General features: G+C 35.2%; 1 pseudogene; it reads right to left on the bottom strand.

Annotated features, from left to right (window-relative positions):
• The window catches only part of LOC139891006 (fatty acyl-CoA reductase 3-like), a 30,062-nt pseudogene extending 11,680 nt beyond the window's left edge, over positions 1-18,382 (bottom strand).
• Positions 18,383-25,546: the final 7,164 nt, after the last annotated feature.

The raw sequence follows: 25,546 nt of genomic DNA, 5'->3' as shown, positions 1-25,546 counted from the left end.
GATGAATATTGGAATGACCCAATCATGAGATGTCACTACATGGATCGTCGTCAATAGTGAATCTCATAATGGTTATGACTTTGTGTCCTTAGACCTGAGATGTATATGTTGGTTTTCGATTGTATGACACATTATACTTTGATATGGTTAAACGCTGTCCTGAACAAGGTAGTTATAAAGGCCATTATTGGGTATGATGTGAACTACATGACGAACACATGTAATCAAAATGGGATTTATTCCTCTATGTGAGAGTATGATACCACTGGGCCCCTCGATGAAAGTGAATGGATATTTACACGGCCGTGTTCAAGCTATATTAATTGATGATCAATTTTAACTTGGTGATCACATTCAGTCTTCCTAGATCGAGAAACGAAACTGGTTGACAAATGAGAATGACTAGATCCATGTCTCATGTAAACTTGGTATCGGTAATAAAGGGACATTAGACACTCAATCATTAAATCATTTTAATAATAATGATAGTTCGTTTAGCTGAAACAAACACTTGTATATTTTCGGGGGCATTGACGTGTTGCTAGACGCCAATATATGTCTGTATAATTTTCTAGATGTTATGGCATGCACAAGTGGGAGTTTGTTGACTTAGTGTGCACGTCAAAACAAAAATCTATACTACCGCTTATATACAGGCCTATGGGGTCACACACTTTAGCACTTAGATATCCGGTTATATGTATATATCGTATATACATATTTATAATCATCAATTATTATATATTGTTGATACATAATTATAACCTATAGTTAAAAAAAATATATAGTTTAATTAAATATGATTTAATTAAATATAAAAGACTCAGTGGAACGTTAAATTCACAAAATATTAAATGGACTTATTTTGTTTATGATTAATAAAATAACTTTTTTTATCCCATTAAACTGTCGGCTACAGAATATCAATAAGAAGGGTTTATGGAGTATATATATATATATATATATATATATATATATATATATATATATATATATATATATATATATATATATATATATATATATATATATATATATATATATATATATATAAAAAGGTCATTACGTTGATAAAAAAAAAGATAGCCGCAAAAACAATAAAAGAAGGGTTCCATCGTTTTCTATTTTTTTTATGGCACAACAAATCACAATAAGGGTTGTTGGCCATTATTGTTGTTGATTAGATAGCCACAACAAAAGACAGCCATAATATTTTTGCTCTAGGCTTCTTGCGCAAAAGAATTATAGCAAGAATAAAATCATTGTGGTTTTGTTCTTTTCTTTTAGACTGTGAGCATCGGCCACAAAAGAAACAAAGTAAAGAGTTTTGTTTGGCACTTGTTGTGTCACGCAACAAACAAAGCAAAGTGAGTTTGTTTTTGTTTGCTTTTATATTATTTGGTTATTTGGTGATTCAAGATCTAGCAGTCTCCGGTGTTTCCTTGACGTGCTGTGTGGATCAACCTTAGAGATATTTATGCACTTTGAATATCTGTTTCAATCTAGATGTGGACAATTGTTTCTACCGTTTTTGCATCGCTCGCGAAGGTATATCTAAACTCCACTTTGTGAATTTATTATTTGACAATTATTAGTGGTGTAATTGGATCTTGTTGGGAATCGTTAATCGTGTGAATGTTTAATCGAAAGTTTTATTTATGAAAATAAAAAAACATATGTTAATTTTTATCGTTCCGCTGCGTTTATAAAATTTAAAAGTACACACGATTTTCCATCAACCTATTCATATGAATAATAGTACTAGAGGCGTAGGTATTGATTCTTTTGTTCTCCTTGGTTGTATCTTGGAAAATCTCATGTTATATGCTAAATCCACTCCCTTTGCTAAGTTTTTGTCCGTTATTGTAGTGACCCGAACTTTTCCATGTTTATATATATATATTAATTGAGATTGATATTTACATGATTAAATGTTTCCAACATGTTAAGCAATCAAACTTGTTAAGACTTGATTAATTGAAATATGTTTCATATAGACAATTGACCACCCAAGTTGACTGGCGATTCACGAACGTTAAAACTTGTAAAAATGACATGACGATATATATATGGATATACATATGGTTAACATGAGATTATGATAAGTAAGTATCTCCATAAGTATATTAACAATGAGTTATATACATATAAACAAGACTACTAACTTAAGGATTTCGAAACGAGACATATATGTAACGATTATCGTTGTAACGACATTTAAATGTATATATATCATATTAAGATATATTAATATATCATAATATCATGATAATATAATAATTTAACATCTCATTAGATATAATAAACAATGGGTTAACAACATTAATTGAGATCGTTAACTTAAAGGTTTCAAAACAACACTTACATGTAACGACTAACGATGACTTAATGACTCAGTTAAAATGTATATACATGTAGTGTATTTAGATGTATTAAAATACTTTTGGAAGACTTCAAGACATATATCAAAACACTCATACTTAATGAAAATGGTTACAGTTACTTTTCCATTCTTTTCTTTCATCAAGAATTCTAGTCGTATTCTTACCCGTATTATACACAGCTTCAAAACGTACTTACTATGAGTATATACTGTAGTGACCCGAACTTTTCCATGTTTATATATATTAATTGAGATTGATATTTACATGATTAAATGTTTCCAACATGTTAAGCAATCAAACTTGGTAAGACTTGATTAATTGAAATATGTTTCATATAGACAATTGACCACCCAAGTTGACCGGTGATTCACGAACGTTAAAACTTGTAAAAACTATATGATAACATATATATGGATATATATATATAGTTAACATGATACTATGATAAGTAAACATATCATTAAGTATATTAACAATGAACTACATATGTAAAAACAAGACTACTGACTTAATGATTTTTAAACGAGACATATATGTAACGATTATCGTTGTAAAGACATTTAATGTATATATATCATATTAAGAGATATTCATACATGATAATATCATGATAATATAATAATTTAAAATCTCATTTGATATTATAAACATTGGGTTAACAACATTTAACAAGATCTTTAACCTAAAGGTTTCAAAACAACACTTACATGTAACGACTAACGATGACTTAACGACTCAGTTAAAATGTATATACATGTAGTGTTTTAATATGTATTTATACACTTTTGAAAGACTTCAATACACTTATCAAAATACTTCTACTTAACAAAAATACTTACAATTACATCCTCGTTCAGTTTCATCAACAATTCTACTCGTATGCACCCGTATTCGTACTCGTACAATACACAGATTTTAGATGTATGTACTATTGGTATATACACTCCAATGATCAGCTCTTAGCAGCCCATGTGAGTCACCTAACACATGTGGGAACCATCATTTGGCAACTAGCATAAAATATCTCATAAAATTACAAAAATATGAGTAATCATTCATGACTTATTTACATGAAAACAAAATTACATATCCTTTATATCTAATCCATACACCAACGACTAAAAACACCTACAAACACTTTCATTCTTCAATTTTCTTCATCTAATTGATCTCTCTTAAGTTCTATCTTCAAGTTCTAAGTGTTCTTCATAAATTCCAAAAGTTCTAGTTTCATAAAATCAAGAATACTTTCAAGTTTGCTAGCTCACTTCCAATCTTGTAAGGTGATCATCCAACCTCAAGAAATCTTTGTTTCTTACAGTAGGTTATCATTCTAATACAAGGTAATAATCATATTCAAACTTTGGTTCAATTTCTATAACTATAACAATCTTATTTCAAGTGATGATCTTACTTGAACTTGTTTTCGTGTCATGATTCTGCTTCAAGAACTTCGAGCCATCCAAGGATCCGTTGAAGCTAGATCCATTTTTCTCTTTTCCACTAGGTTTATCCAAGGAACTTAAGGTAGTAATGATGTTCATAACATCATTCGATTCATACATATAAAGCTATCTTATTCGAAGGTTTAAACTTGTAATCACTAGAACATAGTTTAGTTAATTCTAAACTTGTTCGCAGACAAAAGTTAATCCTTCTAACTTGACTTTTAAAATCAACTAAACACATGTTCTATATCTATATGATATGCTAACTTAATGATTTAAAACCTGGAAACACGAAAAACACCGTAAAACCGGATTTACGCCGTCGTAGTAACACCGCGGGCTGTTTTGGGTTAGTTAATTAAAAACTATGATAAACTTTGATTTAAAAGTTGTTATTCTGAGAAAATGATTTTTATTATGAACATGAAACTATATCCAAAAATTATGGTTAAACTCAAAGTGGAAGTATGTTTTCTAAAATGGTCATCTAGACGTCGTTCTTTCGACTGAAATGACTACCTTTACAAAAACGACTTGTAACTTATTTTTCCGACTATAAACCTATACTTTTTCTGTTTAGATTCTTAAAATAGAGTTCAATATGAAACCATAGCAATTTGATTCACTCAAAACGGATTTAAAATGAAGAAGTTATGGGTAAAACAAGATTGGATAATTTTTCTCATTTTAGCTACGTGAAAATTGGTAACAAATCTATTCCAACCATAACTTAATCAACTTGTATTGTATATTATGTAATCTTGAGATACCATAGACACGTATACAATGTTTCGACCTATCATGTCGACACATCTATATATATTTCGGAACAACCATAGACACTCTATATGTGAATGTTGGAGTTAGCTATACAGGGTTGAGGTTGATTCCAAAATATATATAGTTTGAGTTGTGATCAATACTGAGATACGTATACACTGGTTCGTGGATTGATTCAAGATAATATTTATCGATTTATTTCTGTACATCTAACTGTGGACAACTAGTTATAGGTTACTAACGAGGACAGCTGACTTAATAAACTTAAAACATCAAAATATATTAAAAGTGTTGTAAATATATTTTGAACATACTTTAATATATATGTATATATTGTTATAGGTTCGTGAATCAACAGTGGCCAAGTCTTACTTCCCGACGAAGTAAAAATCTGTGAAAGTGAGTTATAGTCCCACTTTTAAAATCTAATATTTTTGGGATGAGAATACATGCAGGTTTTATAAATAATTTACAAAATAGACACAAGTACGTGAAACTACATTCTATGGTTGAATTATCGAAATCGAATATGCCCCTTATTATTAAGTCTGGTAATCTAAGAATTAGGGAACAGACACCCTAATTGACGCGAATCCTAAAGATAGATCTATTGGGCCTAACAAACCCCATCCAAAGTACCAAATGCTTTAGTACTTCGAAATTTATATCATATCCGAAGGGTGTCCCGGAATGATGGGGATATTTTTATATATGCATCTTGTTAATGTCGATTACCAGGTGTTCACCATATGAATGATTTTTATCTCTATGTATGGGATGTGTATTGAAATATGAAATCTTGTGGTCTATTATTATGATTTGATATATATAGGTTAAACCTATAACTCACCAACATTTTTGTTGACGTTTTAAGCATGTTTATTCTCAGGTGATTATTAAGAGCTTCCGCTGTCGCATACTTAAATAAGGACGAGATTTGAAGTCCATGCTTGTATGATATTGTGTAAAAACTGCATTCAAGAAACTTATTTTGTTGTAACATATTTGTATTGTAAACCATTATGTAATGGTCGTGTGTAAACAGGATATTTTAGATTATCATTATTTGATAATCTACGTAAAGCTTTTAAAACCTTTATTGATGAAATAAAGGTTATGGTTTGTTTTAAAATGAATGCAGTCTTTGAAAAATGTCTCATATAGAGGTCAAAACCTCGCAACGAAATCAATTAATATGGAACGTTTTTAATCAATAAGAACGGGATATTTCAGTTGGTATTCGAGCGTTGGTCTTAGAGAACCAGAAAATTTGCATTAGTGTGTCTTATCGAGTTTGTTAGGATGCATTAGTGAGTCTGGACTTCGACCGTGTTTTCTTTAAAAATGATTGCTTACATTTTTGTTGGAAACTATATATTTTTAACATATGAATATTATGTGATATATTAATCTCTTAACGTGTTTGATATTATGTGATAGATGTCTACCTCTAGAACAAGTCCCATTGACTCACCTAATAATAATGAAGAGTCAAATGTAAATTGGGATGATTCGTGGACTGATTCACAAGTTCCCGAAGAGGAACCGGAAGAAGAGTCGGAACCGGAAGAAGAATCGGAACCGGAAGAAGAATCGGAACCGGAAGAAGAAATAGAACCGGTGGGGGAAATAATAAAACGGTTAAGTAAAAGAGAATCCTCAACCAACCGACCAAGGTTAATTATGGTCAATGGTGTTTCCGCCAAGGAAGCAAAATATTGGGAGGATTACCAATTCTCCGATGAATCAGATTCCGATGAGAATTCCGATGATGTTATAGAAATTACCCCAACTGAATTTAAAAAGGCAAAAGAAAATAATAAGGGAAAGGGCATAAAAATAGAGAAATCTAATTCCAACCCCGATGAACTTTATATGTATCGTCAACCCCCGAAGTCCTTAAGTTGTAACAATGACCCGGGAACCTCTAAACCACCAGGTTTTTCTAAACCAATGTGGACAACGACGGCTCGTATTAGGGGAACATCATATATCCCTAGAAACTTGGCAAAACGAACCAAAACCGAAGAAGAAGAAACAAGCGAGTCGGAATAAGATAGTTGTATTCGTGTGGTGTAATATATGTAATATAGTGTGCTTATGCTTTATGATATATGTAAAAAAATTGCTTGTATTAATAAGTATTTTTTTTATGAATCTAACTCTTGTCTATTTTACAGTATAAAAACACAAAATGGATAGACAACCCAATATTTTAAGAGACCTACCCGGAGACATGATTGATGAAATCTTGTCTAGAGTCGGTCAGAATTCTTCGGCACAACTATTTAAGGCGAGATCAGTTTGTAAGACATTCGAAGAACGTTCCAAGAATGCCTTGGTTTATAAAAGGCTTTCGTTCGAAAGATGGGGGATATCACATTGGGAAATCCATAAGTTACGATGTGTTTACTTTGACGCATATATTGCGGGGAACCCAAATGCTATTTTACGCAATGGGTTAAGAAATTATTTTGACTCAATATATCCGAATATTGGACTTCGTGATTTAGAAAAAGCGGCTAACATGCAACATAAAGAAGCATGTTATGCTTACGGATTAGTAATGTTCGCTTCTCACCAAAGTGAGAACAAGAACATCGGGCTACAACTATTAAACAAAACGTTCCCACAAGTGACGGAGTCGGTAATTGGGGTAAGAAATGAGGTTTTTAGATTGTTACGGGACTGTTGGACATTACGTAACCCTCGTCCCTTTGACGACGTTACAACACGATGTCTTATCAACGGCCATAACGGTTATGTTCCACAAGACCAAGGATGGGAAGTAATCCTAGTAAAACCAGAATGACTTGTTTCTGGACGTATGAATTACGTGTCTTTATTGCCTTTGCTGAACGACTTGTGTACTAGCTAGAATTATCTTCACAACCATTTTGTATCAAATTTATTGTGTGCTATATTTCATGCTATATGTAAAATAAGCGGTATTGTAAGTTTGTAAAATATTGTGTAAAAGTTTGAACGCGAAATATTATTATAATCAGTTTTTCATATAGAATTGTAGTAGTTGAATTGTATATTAGCTACTAAGTATGAACTTAACGGGTAGGTACTACCCGAATTTAAACTTATAAAACGCTAATATGAAGAAAAAGCTTTTATAAATGAGTTCATATTATGCTACGAAATACTATTAACTACTCTTAATATTTTGTATGATTAACTTGTTCCATTTGACTATTTTGAAGAAAATGGCACCGACTACTCGACGCACCGTGAATATGAATGAAGAGGAATTCCGTACTTTTCTAGCTTCAAACATAGCTGCAGTACAGGCTGCGCTACATACCAACAATAACCTTGGATCTAGCAGTACAGGAAATCGTGTAGGATGCACCTACAAAGAATTCACTGCCTGCAAACCTTTGGAATTTGATGGAACCGAAGGACCGATCGGATTGAAACGGTAGACCGAGAAGGTCGAATCGGTGTTTGCCATAAGTAAGTGTACTGAAGAGGACAAAGTGAAGTACGCTACGCATACCTTCACAGGTTCTGCGTTAACATGGTGGAATACCTATCTAGAGCAAGTGGGACAAGACGATGCGTACGCACTACCGTGGTCAGCATTCAAGCACTTGATGAACGAGAAGTACCGTCCCAGAACCGAGGTCAATAAGCTCAAGACAGAACTTAGAGGGTTACGAACCCAAGGATTTGATATTACCACGTACGAAAGACGATTCACAGAATTGTGCCTATTGTGTCCGGGAGCATTCGAAGATGAGGAAGAGAAGATCGACGCGTTTGTGAAAGGATAACCGGAAAGAATCCAAGAAGATATAAGTTCACACGAGCCCGCCTCCATACAACAGGCATGTAGAATGGCTCACAAACTAGTGAACCATATTGAAGAAAGAATTAAAGAACAGACTGCTGAAGAGGCCAATGTGAAGCAAGTCAAAAGAAAGTGGGAGGAAAACGGTGATAAGAATCACCAATACAACAACAACAGCAATTACAACAATAATCGCAACAATTATCCCAACAATCGCAACATCAATCGCAACTACAACAAACGGCCCAACAACAACAACAACAACAACAATAACAACAACAACAACAGCAACTATAACAATCATCCCAACAACAATAATAACCGCAAAAACAACAACAACCAGAAGCAGCTATGCCAAAGGTGTGAAAAGTATCACTCGGGGTTCTGCACCAAATTTTGCAACAAGTGTAAAAGAAATGGTCCTAGCGCGGTGAAGTGTGAGGTCTACGGACCAGGGGTTAATAGAACGAAAGGAACAAATGGTGTCGGAACGAGTAATGGCGGAGCAAGTAGTGTCGGAGCAAGTTATGCCAATGTAGTTTGTTATAAATGTGGAAAACCGGGCCACATCAATAGAAATTGCCCGAACCAGGAGAACACGAATGGACAAGGCCGCAGAAGAGTTTTCAATATTAATGCGGCAGAGGCACAGGAAGACCCGGAGCTTGTTACGGGTACGTTTCTTATTGACAATAAATCTGCTTACGTTTTATTTGATTCGGGTGCGGATAGAAGCTATATGAGTAGAGATTTTTGTGCTAAATTAAGTTGTCCATTGACGCCTTTGGATAGTAAATTTTTACTCGAATTAGCAAATGGTAAATTAATTTCAGCAGATAATATATGTCGGAGTCGAGAAATTAAACTGGTTAGCGAAACATTTAAGATTGACTTGATACCAGTAGAGTTAGGGAGTTTTGATGTGATAATTGGTATGGACTGGTTAAAAGAAGTGAAAGCAGAGATCATTTGTTACAAAAATGCAATTCGCATTATACGAGAAAAAGGAAAACCCTTAATGGTGTACGGAGAAAAGGGCAACACGAAGCTACATCTTATTAGTAATTTGAAGGCACAAAAACTAATAAGAAAAGGTTGCTATGCTGTTCTAGCACACGTCGAGAAAGTACAAACTGAAGAAAAGAGCATCAATGATGTTCCCATTGCAAAAGAATTTCCCGATGTATTTCCGAAAGAATTACCGGGATTACCCCCACATCGATCCGTTGAATTTCAAATAGATCTTGTACCAGGAGCTGCACCAATTGCTCGTGCTCCTTACAGACTCGCACCTAGCGAGATGAAAGAACTGCAAAGCCAATTACAAGAACTTTTAGAGCGTGGTTTCATTCGACCAAGTACATCACCGTGGGGAGCTCCTGTTTTGTTTGTCAAGAAGAAAGATGGTACATTCAGGTTGTGTATCGACTACCGAGAGTTGAAAAAACTTACCATCAAGAACCGCTACCCACTACCGAGAATCGACGACTTATTTGATCAACTACAAGGCTCGTCTGTTTATTCAAAGATTGACTTACGTTCCGGGTATCATCAAATGCGGGTGAAAGAAGATGATATTCCAAAGACTGCTTTCAGAACACGTTACGGTCATTACGAGTTTATGGTCATGCCGTTTGGTTTAACTAATGCACCAGCTATGTTCATGGACCTTATGAACCGAGTGTGTGGACCATACCTTGACAAGTTTGTCATTGTTTTCATTGATGACATACTTATTTACTCAAAGAATGACCAAGAACACGGTGAACATTTGAGAAAGGTGTTAGAAGTATTGAGGAAGGAAGAATTGTACGCTAAATTTTCAAAGTGTGCATTTTGGTTGGAAGAAGTTCAATTCCTCGGTCACATAGTGAACGAAGAAGGTATTAAGGTGGATCCGGCAAAGATAGAAACTGTTGAAAAGTGGGAAACCCCGAAAACTCCGAAACACATACGCCAGTTTTTAGGACTAGCTGGTTACTACAGAAGGTTCATCCAAGACTTTTCCAGAATAGCAAAACCCTTGACTGCATTAACGCATAAAGGGAAGAAATTTGAATGGAATGATGAACAAGAGAAAGCGTTTCAGTTATTGAAGAAAAAGCTAACTACGGCACCTATATTGTCATTGCCTGAAGGGAATGATGATTTTATGATTTATTGTGACGCATCAAAGCAAGGTCTCGGTTGTGTATTAATGCAACGAACGAAGGTGATTGCTTATGCGTCTAGACAATTGAAGATTCACGAACAAAATTATACGACGCATGATTTGAAATTAGGCGCGGTTGTTTTTGCATTAAAGACTTGGAGGCACTACTTATATGGGGTCAAAAGTATTATATATACCTACCACAAAAGTCTTCAACACATATTTAATCAGAAACAACTGAATATGAGGCAGCGTAGGTGGATTGAATTATTGAATGATTACGACTTTGAGATTCGTTACCACCCGGGGAAGGCAAATGTGGTAGCCGATGCCTTGAGCAGGAAGGACAGAGAACCCATTCGAGTAAAATCTATGAATATAATGATTCATAATAACCTTACTACTCAAATAAAGGAGGCGCAACAAGGAGTTTTAAAAGAGGAAAATTTAAAGGATGAAATACCCAAAGGATCGGAGAAACATCTTAATATTCGGGAAGACGGAACCCGGTATAGGGCTGAAAGGATTTGGGTACCAAAATTTGGAGATATGAGAGAAATGGTACTTAGAGAAGCTCATAAAACCAGATACTCAATACATCCTGGAACGGGGAAGATGTACAAGGATCTCAGGAAATATTTTTGGTGGCCGGGTATGAAAGCCGATGTTGCTAAATACGTAGGAGAATGTTTGACGTGTTCTAAGGTCAAAGCTGAGCATCAGAAACCATCATGTCTACTTCAACAACCCGAAATCCCGGAATGAAAATGGGAAAACATTACCATGGATTTCATCACTAAATTACCAAGGACTGCAAGTGGTTTTGATACTATTTGGGTAATAGTTGATCGTCTCACCAAATCAGCATATTTCCTGCCAATAAGAGAAGATGACAAGATGGAGAAGTTAGCACGACTGTATTTGAAGGAAGTCGTCTCCAGATATGGAATACCAATCTCTATTATCTCTGATAGGAATGGCAGATTTATTTCAAGGTTCTGGCAGACATTACAGCAAGCATTAGGAACTCGTCTAGACATGAGTACTGCCTATCATCCACAAACTGATGGGCAGAGCGAAAGGACGATACAAACACTTGAAGATATGCTACGAGCATGTGTTATTGATTTCGGAAACAGTTGGGATCGACATCTACCGTTAGCAGAATTTTTCTACAACAACAGCTACCATTCAAGCATTGAGATGGCGCCGTTTGAAGCACTTTATGGTAGAAAGTGCAGGTCTCCGATTTGTTGGAGTGAATTGGGGGATAGACAGATTACGGGTCCGGAGATTATACAAGAAACTACCGAGAAGATCATCCAAATTCAACAACGGTTGAAAACCGCCCAAAGTCGACAAAAGAGCTACGCTGACATTAAAAGAAAAGATATAGAATTTGAAATTGGAGAGATGGTCATGCTTAAAGTTGCACCTTGGAAAGGCGTTGTTCGATTTGGTAAATGAGGGAAATTAAATCCAAGGTATATTGGACCATTCAAGATTATTGATCGTGTCGGACCAGTAGCTTACCGACTTGAGTTACCTCAACAACTCGCGGCTGTACATAACACTTTCCACGTCTCGAATTTGAAGAAATGTTTTGCTAAAGAAGATCTCACTATTCCGTTAGATGAAATCCAAATCAACGAAAAACTCTAATTCATCGAAGAACCCGTCGAAATAATGGATCGTGAGGTTAAAAGACTTAAGCAAAATAAGATACCAATTGTTAAGGTTCGATGGAATGCTCGTAGAGGACCTGAGTTCACCTGGGAGCGTGAAGATCAGATGAAGAAGAAATACCCGCATCTATTTCCAGAAGATTCGTCAACACCTTCAACAGCTTACAATTTTGGGACGAAATTTATTTAACGGGTAGGTACTGTAGTGACCCAAACTTTTCCATGTTTATATATATATTAATTGAGATTGATATTTACATGATTAAATGTTTCCAACATGTTAAGCAATCAAACTTGTTAAGACTTGATTAATTGAAATATGTTTCATATAGACAATTGACCACCCAAGTTGACTGGCGATTCACGAACGTTAAAACTTGTAAAAATGACATGACGATATATATATGGATATACATATGGTTAACATGAGATTATGATAAGTAAGTATCTCCATAAGTATATTAACAATGAGTTATATACATATAAACAAGACTACTAACTTAAGGATTTCGAAACGAGACATATATGTAACGATTATCGTTGTAACGACATTTAAATGTGTATATATCATATTAAGATATATTAATATATCATAATATCATGATAATATAATAATTTAACATCTCATTAGATATAATAAACAATGGGTTAACAACATTAATTGAGATCGTTAACTTAAAGGTTTCAAAACAACACTTACATGTAACGACTAACGATGACTTAATGACTCAGTTAAAATGTATATACATGTAGTGTATTTAGATGTATTAAAATACTTTTGGAAGACTTCAAGACATATATCAAAACACTCATACTTAACGAAAATGGTTACAGTTACTTTTCCATTCTTTTCTTTCATCAAGAATTCTAGTCGTATTCTTACCCGTATTATACACAGCTTCAAAACGTACTTACTATGAGTATATACCAATAGGAACTAGCATGGGATTCCACTCTTGATTATGTCATGTATGACTAATCAATTTTAACTTCTACCATGAGCTAGTCAACTAACTAGAACTCCTTTTAACCCCACTCACCACTCACCAATTACCACTCATCATTCACTCCATTTCACTTCCAATTCTCTTTCTAATTCTCTCTCAACACACACACACACTATTATGAACGTATTTTTCCAGTAGTTAATCATCATCTTCATCAAAAATCACTTCAATAATCAAGCTATAATCATCATAGGAAGAACACTTCAAGAACACTTCAAAAATCCCTTCAAGTTTACTAATTTACTTCCAAGCTTTCTAATCCATTCCAAGTAATCATCTAAGATCAAGAAACCTTTGTTATATACAGTAGGTTATCTTTCTTATTCAAGGTAATATTCATATTCAAACTTTGATTCAATTTCTATAACTATAAACTATCTTAATTCGAGTAAAAATCTTACTTGAACTTGTTTTTGTGTCATGATCCTACTTCAAGAACTTTCAAGCCATCCAAGATCCTTTGAAGCTAGTTCATTTCTTGTCACTTCCAGTAGGTTTACCTACTAAACTTGAGGTAGTAATGATGTTCATAACATCATTCGATTCATATATATAAAACTATCTTATTCGAAGGTTTAAACTCGTAATCACTAGAACATAGTTTAGTTAATTCTAAACTTGTTCGCAAACAAAAGTTAATCCTTCTAACTTGACTTTTAAAATTAACTACACACATGTTCTATATCTATATGATATGCTAACTTAATGATTTAAAACCTGGAAACACGAAAAACACCGTAAAACCGGATTTACGCCGTCGTAGTAACATCGCGGGCTGTTTTGGGCTAGTTAATTAAAAACAATGATAAACTTTGATTTAAAAGTTGTTATTCTGAGAAAATGATTTTTATTATGAACATGAAACTATATCCAAAAATTATGGTTAAACTCAAAGTGGAAGTATGTTTTCTAAAATGGTCATCTAGACGTCGTTCTTTCGACTGAAATGACTACCTTTACAAAAACGACTTGTAACTTATTTTTCCGACTAGAAACCTATACTTTTTTTGTTTAGATTCATAAAATAGAGTTCAATATGAAACCATAGCAATTTGATTCACTCAAAACGGATTTAAAATGAAGAAGTTATGGGTAAAACAAGATTGGATAATTTTTCTCATTTTAGCTACGTGAAAATTGGTAACAAATCTATTCCAACCATAACTTAATCAACTTGTATTATATATTATGTAATCTTGAGATACCATAGACACGTATACAATGTTTCGACCTATCATGTCGACACATCTATATATATTTCGGAACAACCATAGACACTCTATATGTGAATGTTGGAGTTAGCTATACAGGGTTGAGGTTGATTCCAAAATATATATAGTTTGAGTTGTGATCAATACTGAGATACGTATACACTGGGTCGTGGATTGATTCAAGATAATATTTATCGATTTATTTCTGTACATCTAACTGTGGACAACTAGTTGTAGGTTACTAACGAGGACAGCTCATTAAAAGTGTTGTAAATATATTTTAAACATACTTTGATATATATGTATATATTGTTATAGGTTCGTGAATCAACCAGTGGCCAAGTCTTACTTCTCGACGAAGTAAAAATCTGTGAAAGTGAGTTATAGTCCCACTTTTAAAATCTAATATTTTTGGGATGAGAATACATGCAGGTTTTATAAATGATTTACAAAATAGACACAAGTACGTGAAACTACATTCTATGGTTGAATTATCAAAATCGAATATGCCCCTTTTTATTAAGTCTGGTAATCTAAGAATTAGGGAACAGACACCCTAATTGACGCGAATCCTAAAGATAGATCTATTGGGCCTAACAAACCCCATCCAAAGTACCGGATGCTTTAGTACTTCGAATTTTATATCATATCCGAAGGGTGTCCCGGAATGATGGGGATATTCTTATATATGCATCTTGTTAATGTCAGTTACCAGGTGTTCACCATATGAATGATTTTTATCTCTATGTATGGGATGTGTATTGAAATATGAAATCTTGTGGTCTATTGTTACGATTTGATACATATAGGTTAAACCTATAACTCACCAACATTTTTGTTGACGTTTAAAGCATGTTTATTCTCAGGTGAATATTAAGAGCTTCCGCTGTTGCATACTAAAATAAGGACAAGATTTGGAGTCCATGTTTGTATGATATTGTGTAAAAACTGCATTCAAGAAACTGATTTCGATGTAACATATTTGTATTGTAAACCATTATGTAATGGTCGTGTGTAAACAGGATATTTTAGATTATCATTATTTGATAATCTACGTAAAGCTTTTTAAACCTTTATTTATGAAATAAAGGTTATGGTTTGTTTTAAAAATGAATGCAGTCTTTGAAAAACGTCTCATATAGAGGTCAAAACCTCGCAACGAAATCAATTAATATGGAACTTTTTAATCAATAAGAACGGGACACTTCAGTTATGACCTTCATATATCATAAGTACAGAGGGGTTATGGTTTCTGTCATAACCCCCTTTGCCTTTCTCATCCGCCATCTATTTCTGTGACGGGTATTTTATTTATGCGGGGTTCATTTGTGAGTATTATTTAACTATGATATGATATGTAATGTATATGTATTGTTTATGGCCATTAATGGCAACGAATACATCGTTTCGAAAGCGAGACGTTTAATTGAAAGTCAGGTATCCATCCCGAGCCATGTCTCATCTATGTGGTGCAAAACAATCCCAATTAAAGCTAACATCTTCATTTGGCGCTTCAACCTCGACCCTCTTCCTACGATCAGATACCTCCAACATAGAAACATCTTTGTAGAAATAGACTGCTAGACTGATGCCCTCTATATTATGTCTCAGAAGAATCCCGGAATCATCTCTTCATTAGATGTGACACTAGCTACCAAATTTGGTGTAAGATTGGTTCCTAGCTCGACATCACTATTCCCCTCTTGGATACTATGGAAGACTTATGGTCATGGATTCACTCATTTTCGCAGAAAGGCAACAAACGTTTCATAGTTAATGTGGTGGCAATTTCGACCCTTTGGCACATTTGGAAGCTTAGAAACGGCATCATCTTCAAAGATCATAATACTAGGAAATCTTATGTTTTTGATTACATTGTACCATCATCTTTTAACTGGATTTTTTAGAGGTACCGCAAGTCCTCGCTAAAATGGACTTCGTGGTCACACTCCCCTTTGTATTCCTTGTAACTTTTTTCTTAGCTTCTAGCTAAGCGTTTTTATATATATTTTTCCGTTCTAAAGAAATATGTATTCTTTAGTTATGAATTAGATCGTTCCTAATGGTTTCGATATGTATATATATTGTTTAGCTATGAGTTATATCGTTCCTGTTGGTTTCAATATGGGAGTTGCCCTCGATCGCCCTCCATGGGCATCGTTTGACAGCGCTCATGCTCCTTTCCGTAATTATTTGACAAAATTGAGAACAAAGGGTTAGACCAATTGTCAGCGGTTGGAATTTATTAAATAATATAAATATAAATATAAATGTTAATAAAATAAGAATTTGAAACTAACACTACGGCCCTTCCACATTTTATTTACTTTTTCCCAGCTACTACTTCACATTTTCACTATGCATATACATACTATCTTATAACATTTTCCACCCAATCCTTTCATACTTTTACACTTGCTATTTCATTTTCACACAATCCTTTAACAATGGCAGAAAAACAATCAAAATCAAACGCTCTAGTTCCTACTTCTCAAGCACAAAATATATGTTCAAAAACTTACTAGAATATCAAATGTAAGGGTCTTCTTCCAACACGCTACCCGGTATAAGTTTGAACCATTTCTAACTTTCTCTAATCCATTTAATTATGTGAGTCTTTTAAAATAGTAGTGTAACTTTAAGTTGAATTTAATAAGTATTTTTATTAAAAAAAAAAACTTGTTTGAATTAAATAATACATGCGTTTTAGCTTTTTAGAAAGTACGCCATAGATGACAAATATTAAATTTTTAATTAGTTCTTAAAGCAAATTTGAGAAAGTACTGACATTACGTTGTACGACAGTCATTTTTACAAGAAAGTATAGTGATTGTTGAAAATGACCTTAGACAGTAATGTTTTTTAGGTGAAAATACGAATAACTTATTATAACATGGGCCTTTACCAATGGTATTAAAAGGACCCTTGGAACCCGTGGCAGCTAATTAGGAAGGCCAGTTAAGGGTTTTTTTTTTTTTTTTTTTTTATACTTATATTGAAAGATAAAGATACCTTCATTAAGCAATGAAGATTATCAAAGGTACAATAACGGAGTGAAACTCGGTTATGAGTAATTGAATGGTTACAAACGACTCTACCAACGTTTAAATACATAACAAAAAGGGTTTTAATTCCCAAACATAATTAAGATTATAAACCGTGACAAGGTTAAAGATAAGTTGCTAATAAGAAGACCTTCAACTTGATGTTTCTTACTATAACCGATTGGCACGTGAATTATCCGTCATTTAATATGTACGAACCGTGACAAAGTTTAAGCCCAGTTAAGTTATGCTGGCATATAAAGTAGGTCATTTAATAGGCATGAACGATGAACGATACCTTTCGTCCAACTTGGTAGTTGCAGAAGAGTTGACAACAACATTCACTTGTGTCCGCATTTCATTTAACAAATCAACGTCCATCACTCCTAAATTTTCTAAACTGATATCACCAGTGACTAGCTTAATTTTCTCCGATATCAATGCTTGGAATGTTGTGCTGTATCTCTCTTTTATTACCTTAAATAAGTCCTTCCCAAAGATCTACATATATTTTCATCCATATATAAGACATGTTAGTTGATCACAAAATAAAGAAAATGTATTACAATATATATTATGACTCATATATTATATATACCTCTGAGTGCAAACGCAACAAGGCTGAGTTTGAATCTGAAGCTCTTATAAGAAGATATAATTTCTTTATATTTGGTTGTTCCCTTAGTATCCTCTCTATAAAGACTTTACATTTATATATACGTACAATTAAAGTTATAACATTTTCATGTAAGGCAGGGCAACAAATTATTAATAAGAATATAAAAAAGTTCCTTACTTTTGCCAAGAAATCCAGAAGCACCTGTGACTAAGATAGTTTTGCTTTCAAGAAACTCGAGTACGCTTGCCATTATGTTACAGTTTATGAATCAAAAGTGAGTTGTAGCACTAACAATTCTAGACACTATATATATAGACACAAATCGAGGCTGGCGTTGGTGAGTAGGGATGGCAATGGATCGGATATGGATCGGGTGAGGCCGTATCCATATCCATATCCATTTATTTTTTTTTTACTTTTCATCAATCCATATCAATATCCGTCGGGTGAAGCGGGTTAATGGATAATTATCCATATCCGTTTAAATTTATTTTATTTTTAACAATTATAAGCGGTAGTTCAGTATATACGATCAAAAGTAATATTTTTAATATTTTATGCGATCGACAGTCACATTTTACTAATCTATATAACAAATATTCAATAGCTAACCTATTAAACGTGTAAAGATGTCGACATGTAAGTTACTTACTTTTAGTTACATGGAATCACATTTGAACCATCAAGGTACGATAAATACATTTGATTATTTAAACAAAACAAAATATAAGAAGAAAGTTATATTTTTAGAGAAAATATAAAGAAAGATGAATATGAATATAATTAATGAAATATCACTACATAAATGATACTAATTTGAGTGATAAATTTATATATTTAATTATTTCAGGTGAAAACGGGTTCAACCATGGATGAAATTTTTTCATCCACATCCATATTCATATCCATTTAAATTGTCCATATCCACGAATAATCGGGTGGATCGGATGGATATCCACTGGATCGAGTATTCATTGTCATCCCTATTGGTGAGTCTCATTTATGGGTGCTTTTATAATTACTTCTTAATTAGTGGTTATCGTGCTGAATGCTGAACCATTCAACATTTAACGCCTTTGTTTCTTACCTCTTAATGACCTATGGTACCGAGCATTTCAGAATTTAGTGTTGAATTATCCAGAGTTAAAATACTTTATTAACCATTTAACACTTAAATTTCAAATAATATTCTCTAAAGTTTATATAAAAAACACTTATCAAACGTTGGTCCGGGCTATGCCTTTGGATTGATTCGGGTTTCCTCCAGGAAAGTAGTTGGGGCAGGTTATGCAACTACGGGAGATGAACCCGTGGGTGGTTTAGTCCCCCTGGGTGATCCCAAAACTGATGTCCAAGAAAAAAAAAAGTTATCAAACAAATATATTATTTTTTAATTTTGCAAAAAGTTAATAGAGTAATTTATATCATTGACGTTGTTCATTAAAAATGATTATTAAACAAAGTTGTTTTACAATAACGTAATCTAAAAATACGCTCTAAACATATTTTTCTGCCAAAAGTAAAGGGTTGCATCATTCATTTCAACCGCTAAATAGCTGATTTATGAATTTCTGTTTTGTGTTTTTGCTTTCAAATAAAAACTTACGGAATTACACACATTCTCTATAATATCCATAAAATGATTTTTTTTTCCTAAAAACAATTTGAAGTTCTCGTCTGATCTTAATTGAGATTTCCTGAATCCACTATCGAATTATCAATTTCATACCATGTCAGTAACAAACTGAAATAGGATGATAATTGAAATTAAAATTCGATTATACACTTACAGAGTATTATTGTTATGTACACGTATATAATTAATATATGGATAATCTTTAATGAATTATTACAAAACATATGCTAAATAGCGCATTTAATTAGCTTTTTGACAGACATTTAATAACTCAATACTTTAACGTAGAAGGGATGTGAATAATGTGATGTGTATTGTTTTTGTTCGCTCGGTCTAGTTCGAGTGGATAAATGTTTTTCGTTGGATTAGTGTTTTTTTTATTTAGTTTCGGCGTCTAGTTTGGTGCTTGTTTTTTATTTTATATTGTTGCTTTTGTGTAGCTTCGTAAAAGGGCTTCCCCGCCTCTACCCTCTATTCTCAGCCTTGTACTAGGTTCGTGTTTGATGTTGTTTCGTTAGTTGTTGGGCCGTGTTGCCTTAGGTTGTATTTTGCTTTCGAGCCTTTATTTAAAAGAGTACCCAGAGCCGGTCCTATCAATTGTGATGTCTAGTGTAAAAAGATCGAAATATGCCCTCTAAACTTTAAACAATAATGATGATAAGCATAATGATCCGTGATTATACGCAAAATGATCCGTATCGAAACGACACATTATTGAAAACGTTCTGTCTTAAGCATAACCGGCGTGAACGGTCTCGGTCAAAGAACCTCTCCCCGGCCCCACTTTAGTAATCCGATCAGAAGGTTATTTATGTGCACATCCGGAAAGAGGTGTCCCGGACAAAGGCTGCCCGTGACGACACATAAAACCCATCCTACCCGGATAAGTGTGCAGGCCACCGGTATCACTTAGCCGGGTACAAAACATGGGGAGATTATGGATCACATTATCACAATAAACGCCTACTGAACCAAATACGTCGGGTGCCCGACAATCTCTAACAAGATCATTTATGAACCGGTTACAAAGTTACCCGGTCAAAAGAATACCGTGAAGAAGCACTTGCAACAAACAGGTAGAATCCTTTTGTCTAAACAAGAGCAAGACATTTGTCCGTCATACTATAGACGGATCCACCACACTCTCTCGGAATTACCACACCTTTACAAGATAGGTGTCTAGTCCCGGAAACACTTTGTCCCGAAAAAGCACTTTGTCTCAGAAAAAGCACCTCGTCCCGGAACAAGCAAACAGTCCCGGAACAAACGCGTGATCCTGGAACGAACACTTAAATTGGCTACACGCCACGTCAGCCCACGAATCTAGGAAAGTTTGTTAGGATCTGTTTGTTATTCCAATGAAAGGGACATGTGTCACGTCAGCCCTCAGATCTGGTGAAGTTTATTATAACCATGAAAGGGACATGTGTCACGTCATCATTCCCTCATAACACCTATAAATACACGAACGAAATCATTCATTGCACAACACTGGATGCATTAATGTTACTCTGCCCAAAAATTTCTTACCGTAGCATTCTCCAGCTATAAATCTAACTTCGATAAAGATTTCGGTCGATATCGGAGTTAATCTTCTCTCTAAGATATTAACTTATTCGATCCCGATCGAATAAGATTAATCTCATCGATTGTTTTACGCCCTTGAAATCCAGATTTCAAATCGGGGTTTACACAGTTATTGGAGTTAAAACATTCGATCCCCTCTTTTTCATCAATTAAGCACTCAAATCCAAGATCTATTTAGTCTATCACGATATTGGTTTGATCAAATGGCGCTATCTAAGGTACAAAATTAGTCGCTCCTTACCTTAACGAGCTAGACGATGCAGAAGCAAATCCAAACTACATAACAAAGACCGACTTATACGTGATTCACTCATGGGCCATTGGGCAGCGAAAGAAAGCAGGGGCATTAGATGAATGGAAACACGAACCCATCATCTTCCCGTCATTATTTGATGTCAACCCTTCTTCTGAAACAATCATCATTCGGGCACACATCTCCAATTGCGTAATTGGCCGAATTTACACTGACACCGGTGCAGGAGTAGAGGTCATGTTCAAACACCGCTTTTTGCAGTTACCGAAGAGCGTCCGCCGGCAAAAGAAAGTTGCGACCTCACCATTGGCAGAATTCAACAGCGCTGCAATTTGGCCAGTAGGCTCCATCATGTTGGAAGTTGTACTAGGAAAATTGCCTTTCCAAAGCACCGCAGACATAGAATTTTCTATTGTCAAAATCGACTCGCGGTACAACGTTATACTCGGGCATAATTCCATGCAAAAATTTGGAGCAATTACATCAACAGTACACTACATGTTGAAATTCCCAACCCAAGTCGGCATAGTGTAACGACCCAACCCGTATTAGAACAGGCCCATAAAATTTTTTCCTTTTAATACGCGTTAAATAATACTTTAGGTCCCAATTGTTTTTCCATAAACATCTTTAATTACAATAGAAGGTTTAATAACCTTAAAACATTTAATACATTAGTTAATTGTCCAAACGGACATACACGACCCGACTAGTTTAGTTTCCAACAAAACCGAGCATGGTGATTTGGGACTACGCTACCCAAATCCTAATCGAGTACAAAAGCAAGATCTTCTAAGCAACCTAGCCAAGATCTCTAATTCCCAAGCTTACCCGAGCCGCCAAGCATGCGATCCTATAAAAATAGCAACAACGAGAGGGTAAGCTAACGCTTAGTGAATGATAATATACTACATACATATATATGTATAAAATGGACACGCCACACAAATATCAAATACCGCATACCGAAACATCCAAGTATAAGGCAACTACACTAAGCATACCGTACGATCTCTAAGCAACAAGCTAAAGATATCAACAAGTATAAGTTCACCAACGACGATGTGAACAACGCCAATAAGCTACACCCGGAGGGTTATCTACAACACAACATTACAATAATATATAACAATAAAAAAACGAATACGGTTAACCCCTTAACCCATTACCGAATACCACACGCCACAATGAAGATTGGCCGAACTACACGAGCCTTAGTAATCCAAACCCACACGAGATTACTATCTTCGCAACATCGATGTTGGCCGAACTACACGAGCCTTAGTAATCCGAAACCACACGAGATTACTACCTCAATAAGATGACCGAACTACATGAGTCATCGTGAATCCGAACTACACGCTATTCTCTTCTCAACATCAAAACTCACGGTCACGGGATTATAAAATCCACCACATCGGGGTCATCCACTTCACAACAATATCAACCCTTCGCCATTGGGGTTATAACATCCAAATTACAACCACGTGTGATAACGTACACACAAGCATGTACCTCGCCAAAGGTGGTCAACCAAAAAGCACAACCGTATCAATTGGACTCATACAAAAGTCCATCAAATCCACCTATATGTGAAGTGAGCTCTATAGCCGAGAATCACTTCACCCGACCCGTACCCATCCTACACATACATATGCACATAGGATATTAACACTCACCTTGTCGCCTTGAAGAAATGCTTCCAAGTAATCCGCAACTCGTCAATGGAAAGTACCTAATCCATTATCACAAATTCAACAACACACTTAGATTGGATCTACAAACCAACCCAATTCGACACTTAGTGCAATTTCGATCCAAATGCACTTCCAAGGATAAACCGCGCCCAAACTGACCAATAATCACTAACACAAGTGATAATGGTCCTAAAATGCCAATTGAACCCGAACACAAGTGTTAAACACTTATCGTTCTCAAAATCGCCCATAAACCCTAATTTTGACCCATAAGGTCAAAATCTCACCATTTACAAGTTTTGACACCAAAACATGTTTAACTCGATTTTATACTTCAACTTAATCCATTTTAAGTTTACAAACCTCATCGAATCGATATTCGGGTCATAATCCTCAACAAATCCTAATTTTGACTCTAGTCAAAATTAATCAACCACGAAAACCCTAAAAGTCTCCAAAACACCAATAATCACTAATGCTAGTGATTGTACACCATTTACAAGTCTTAAACATGGTTAAATCATTAACCAACCCAAAACCCGCCTTTAACAATAATAAACCCGAATATCGGTGTTAATCTCCAATTAACAACTAAATGGGTTCCACCTATGAACATACAAGCCAAAAGCCTCAAATTTGAATGATGAACACGAAAATGAAATTCGGAGTTAGAGCTTTCCACTAGTATCACCGTGTAGCTAAGAACGAGGAGAACAAACTTGTCAACTAAACCAAAGATCAAAACCCGCTTCTTCCTTTCCAAAATCCCACTTGAATCACTTGAGGATTTTAAGTTTTGAGAGGAAAATAGGAAAGAAAAGGAAAAAGAAAATAAAAAAAATGAATGAGTGGATGAGGTTAAAGCCTCAAATCTGGCTCAAACGTGAAAAGACCAAAATGCCCTTGCTTCTCATTTAATATTACAAAAATCCGGCACCAGTTTGCCTAGAATGCCGCGCCGCGGCCTTAATCGTCGCGCCGCGACCTATAACTAGGTCTGGGATCATTTTATATCAAGCTTCTGATCTGGATTCTTTCGAAACGCCGCGCCGCGGCTCCATTTGTCGCGCCGCGACACTCTGCTTTCCCTGATTCATTTTTCTCACGTACTAACTTCAACATGCGAGTACGCCTTGAACCATCCGTAAACTAGTCGTACATACCCAATTCACCTATAAATCATATACGGGGAAAAACGGGGTGTTACAACTCTCCCCCACTTAGATTCAATCACGTCCTCGTGATCCTAGTCACGAACCCAAATGGACCCACAATCAATGGTCGTCGAACATGCATTTCAAACCGACTTCTACCACAAATTCGCTAACCCGATGGTTAATCCAATGACAAATTACACACTTGATCGCATCCCGAGACGTACAATACACGCAACAACCGAAGTCTACAACGATCCCTTAGACAATTCTTCTCAAAGAGTTACCCTTAACAGCTAAATCGTCACCCGCGATTTATCAAATTCCATAATCCGAGCACTAAAACCATGTTCATTCCCTAACATCGGGAAAACTCAACCAATCTCGTACCGAGATATCAACCCCTTAGCGTACCCTTACAGAGTACAACGCTAAAAGCAACCAAGTCTCAACATAAGGTCAACAATCCGAAACGATGAAGACCGAACTAAACGAATCCTGACGGATAACACCAATCACTAAACATCCCTTGTAGTGCGCAATACGAACAATACGCAACTACCGTAACATCATAATCCAACAGCTAAAACCGATAGCGCCCAAAACGACTATGGAAACGCAAATCTCAAGGTGTACCAAATCGACTATTGTCACACCCGTAACAACATGTGAGCGAAACACGGCTATCGCATCACTAATCATACAACATGGTCCTCACGACCCCACCATCGGCGTATAAAACAACCGATAGTTCCCACAACATGGTCCTTACGACCCCACCATCGGCGTATAAAACAACTGATAGTTCCCATAACATGGTCCTTACGACCCCACCATTGGTGTATCAAACAACCAATAGATCACACAACCCGAAGGCTGGCCGAAAACACACGCGCCTTAGTGAATCCGAACTACACACGACTCACTACCTTCACCACAACAACAATCGGGATTGGCCGAACTACACGCGCCTTAGTGAATCCGAACTACACGAGAGTCACTATCCCGGAGGAATGACCGAACTACACGAGTCATTTGTGAATCCGAACTACACGAGACTCACTCCTCAATACAATGACCGAAACCA

This window comes from Rutidosis leptorrhynchoides, chromosome 1 (assembly GCF_046630445.1).
Source record: "Rutidosis leptorrhynchoides isolate AG116_Rl617_1_P2 chromosome 1, CSIRO_AGI_Rlap_v1, whole genome shotgun sequence".
Taxonomy (NCBI): Eukaryota; Viridiplantae; Streptophyta; class Magnoliopsida; order Asterales; family Asteraceae; genus Rutidosis; species Rutidosis leptorrhynchoides.
Note: the sequence above shows the minus strand (reverse complement) of the source record. Positions and strands in the feature narration are given on the sequence as shown.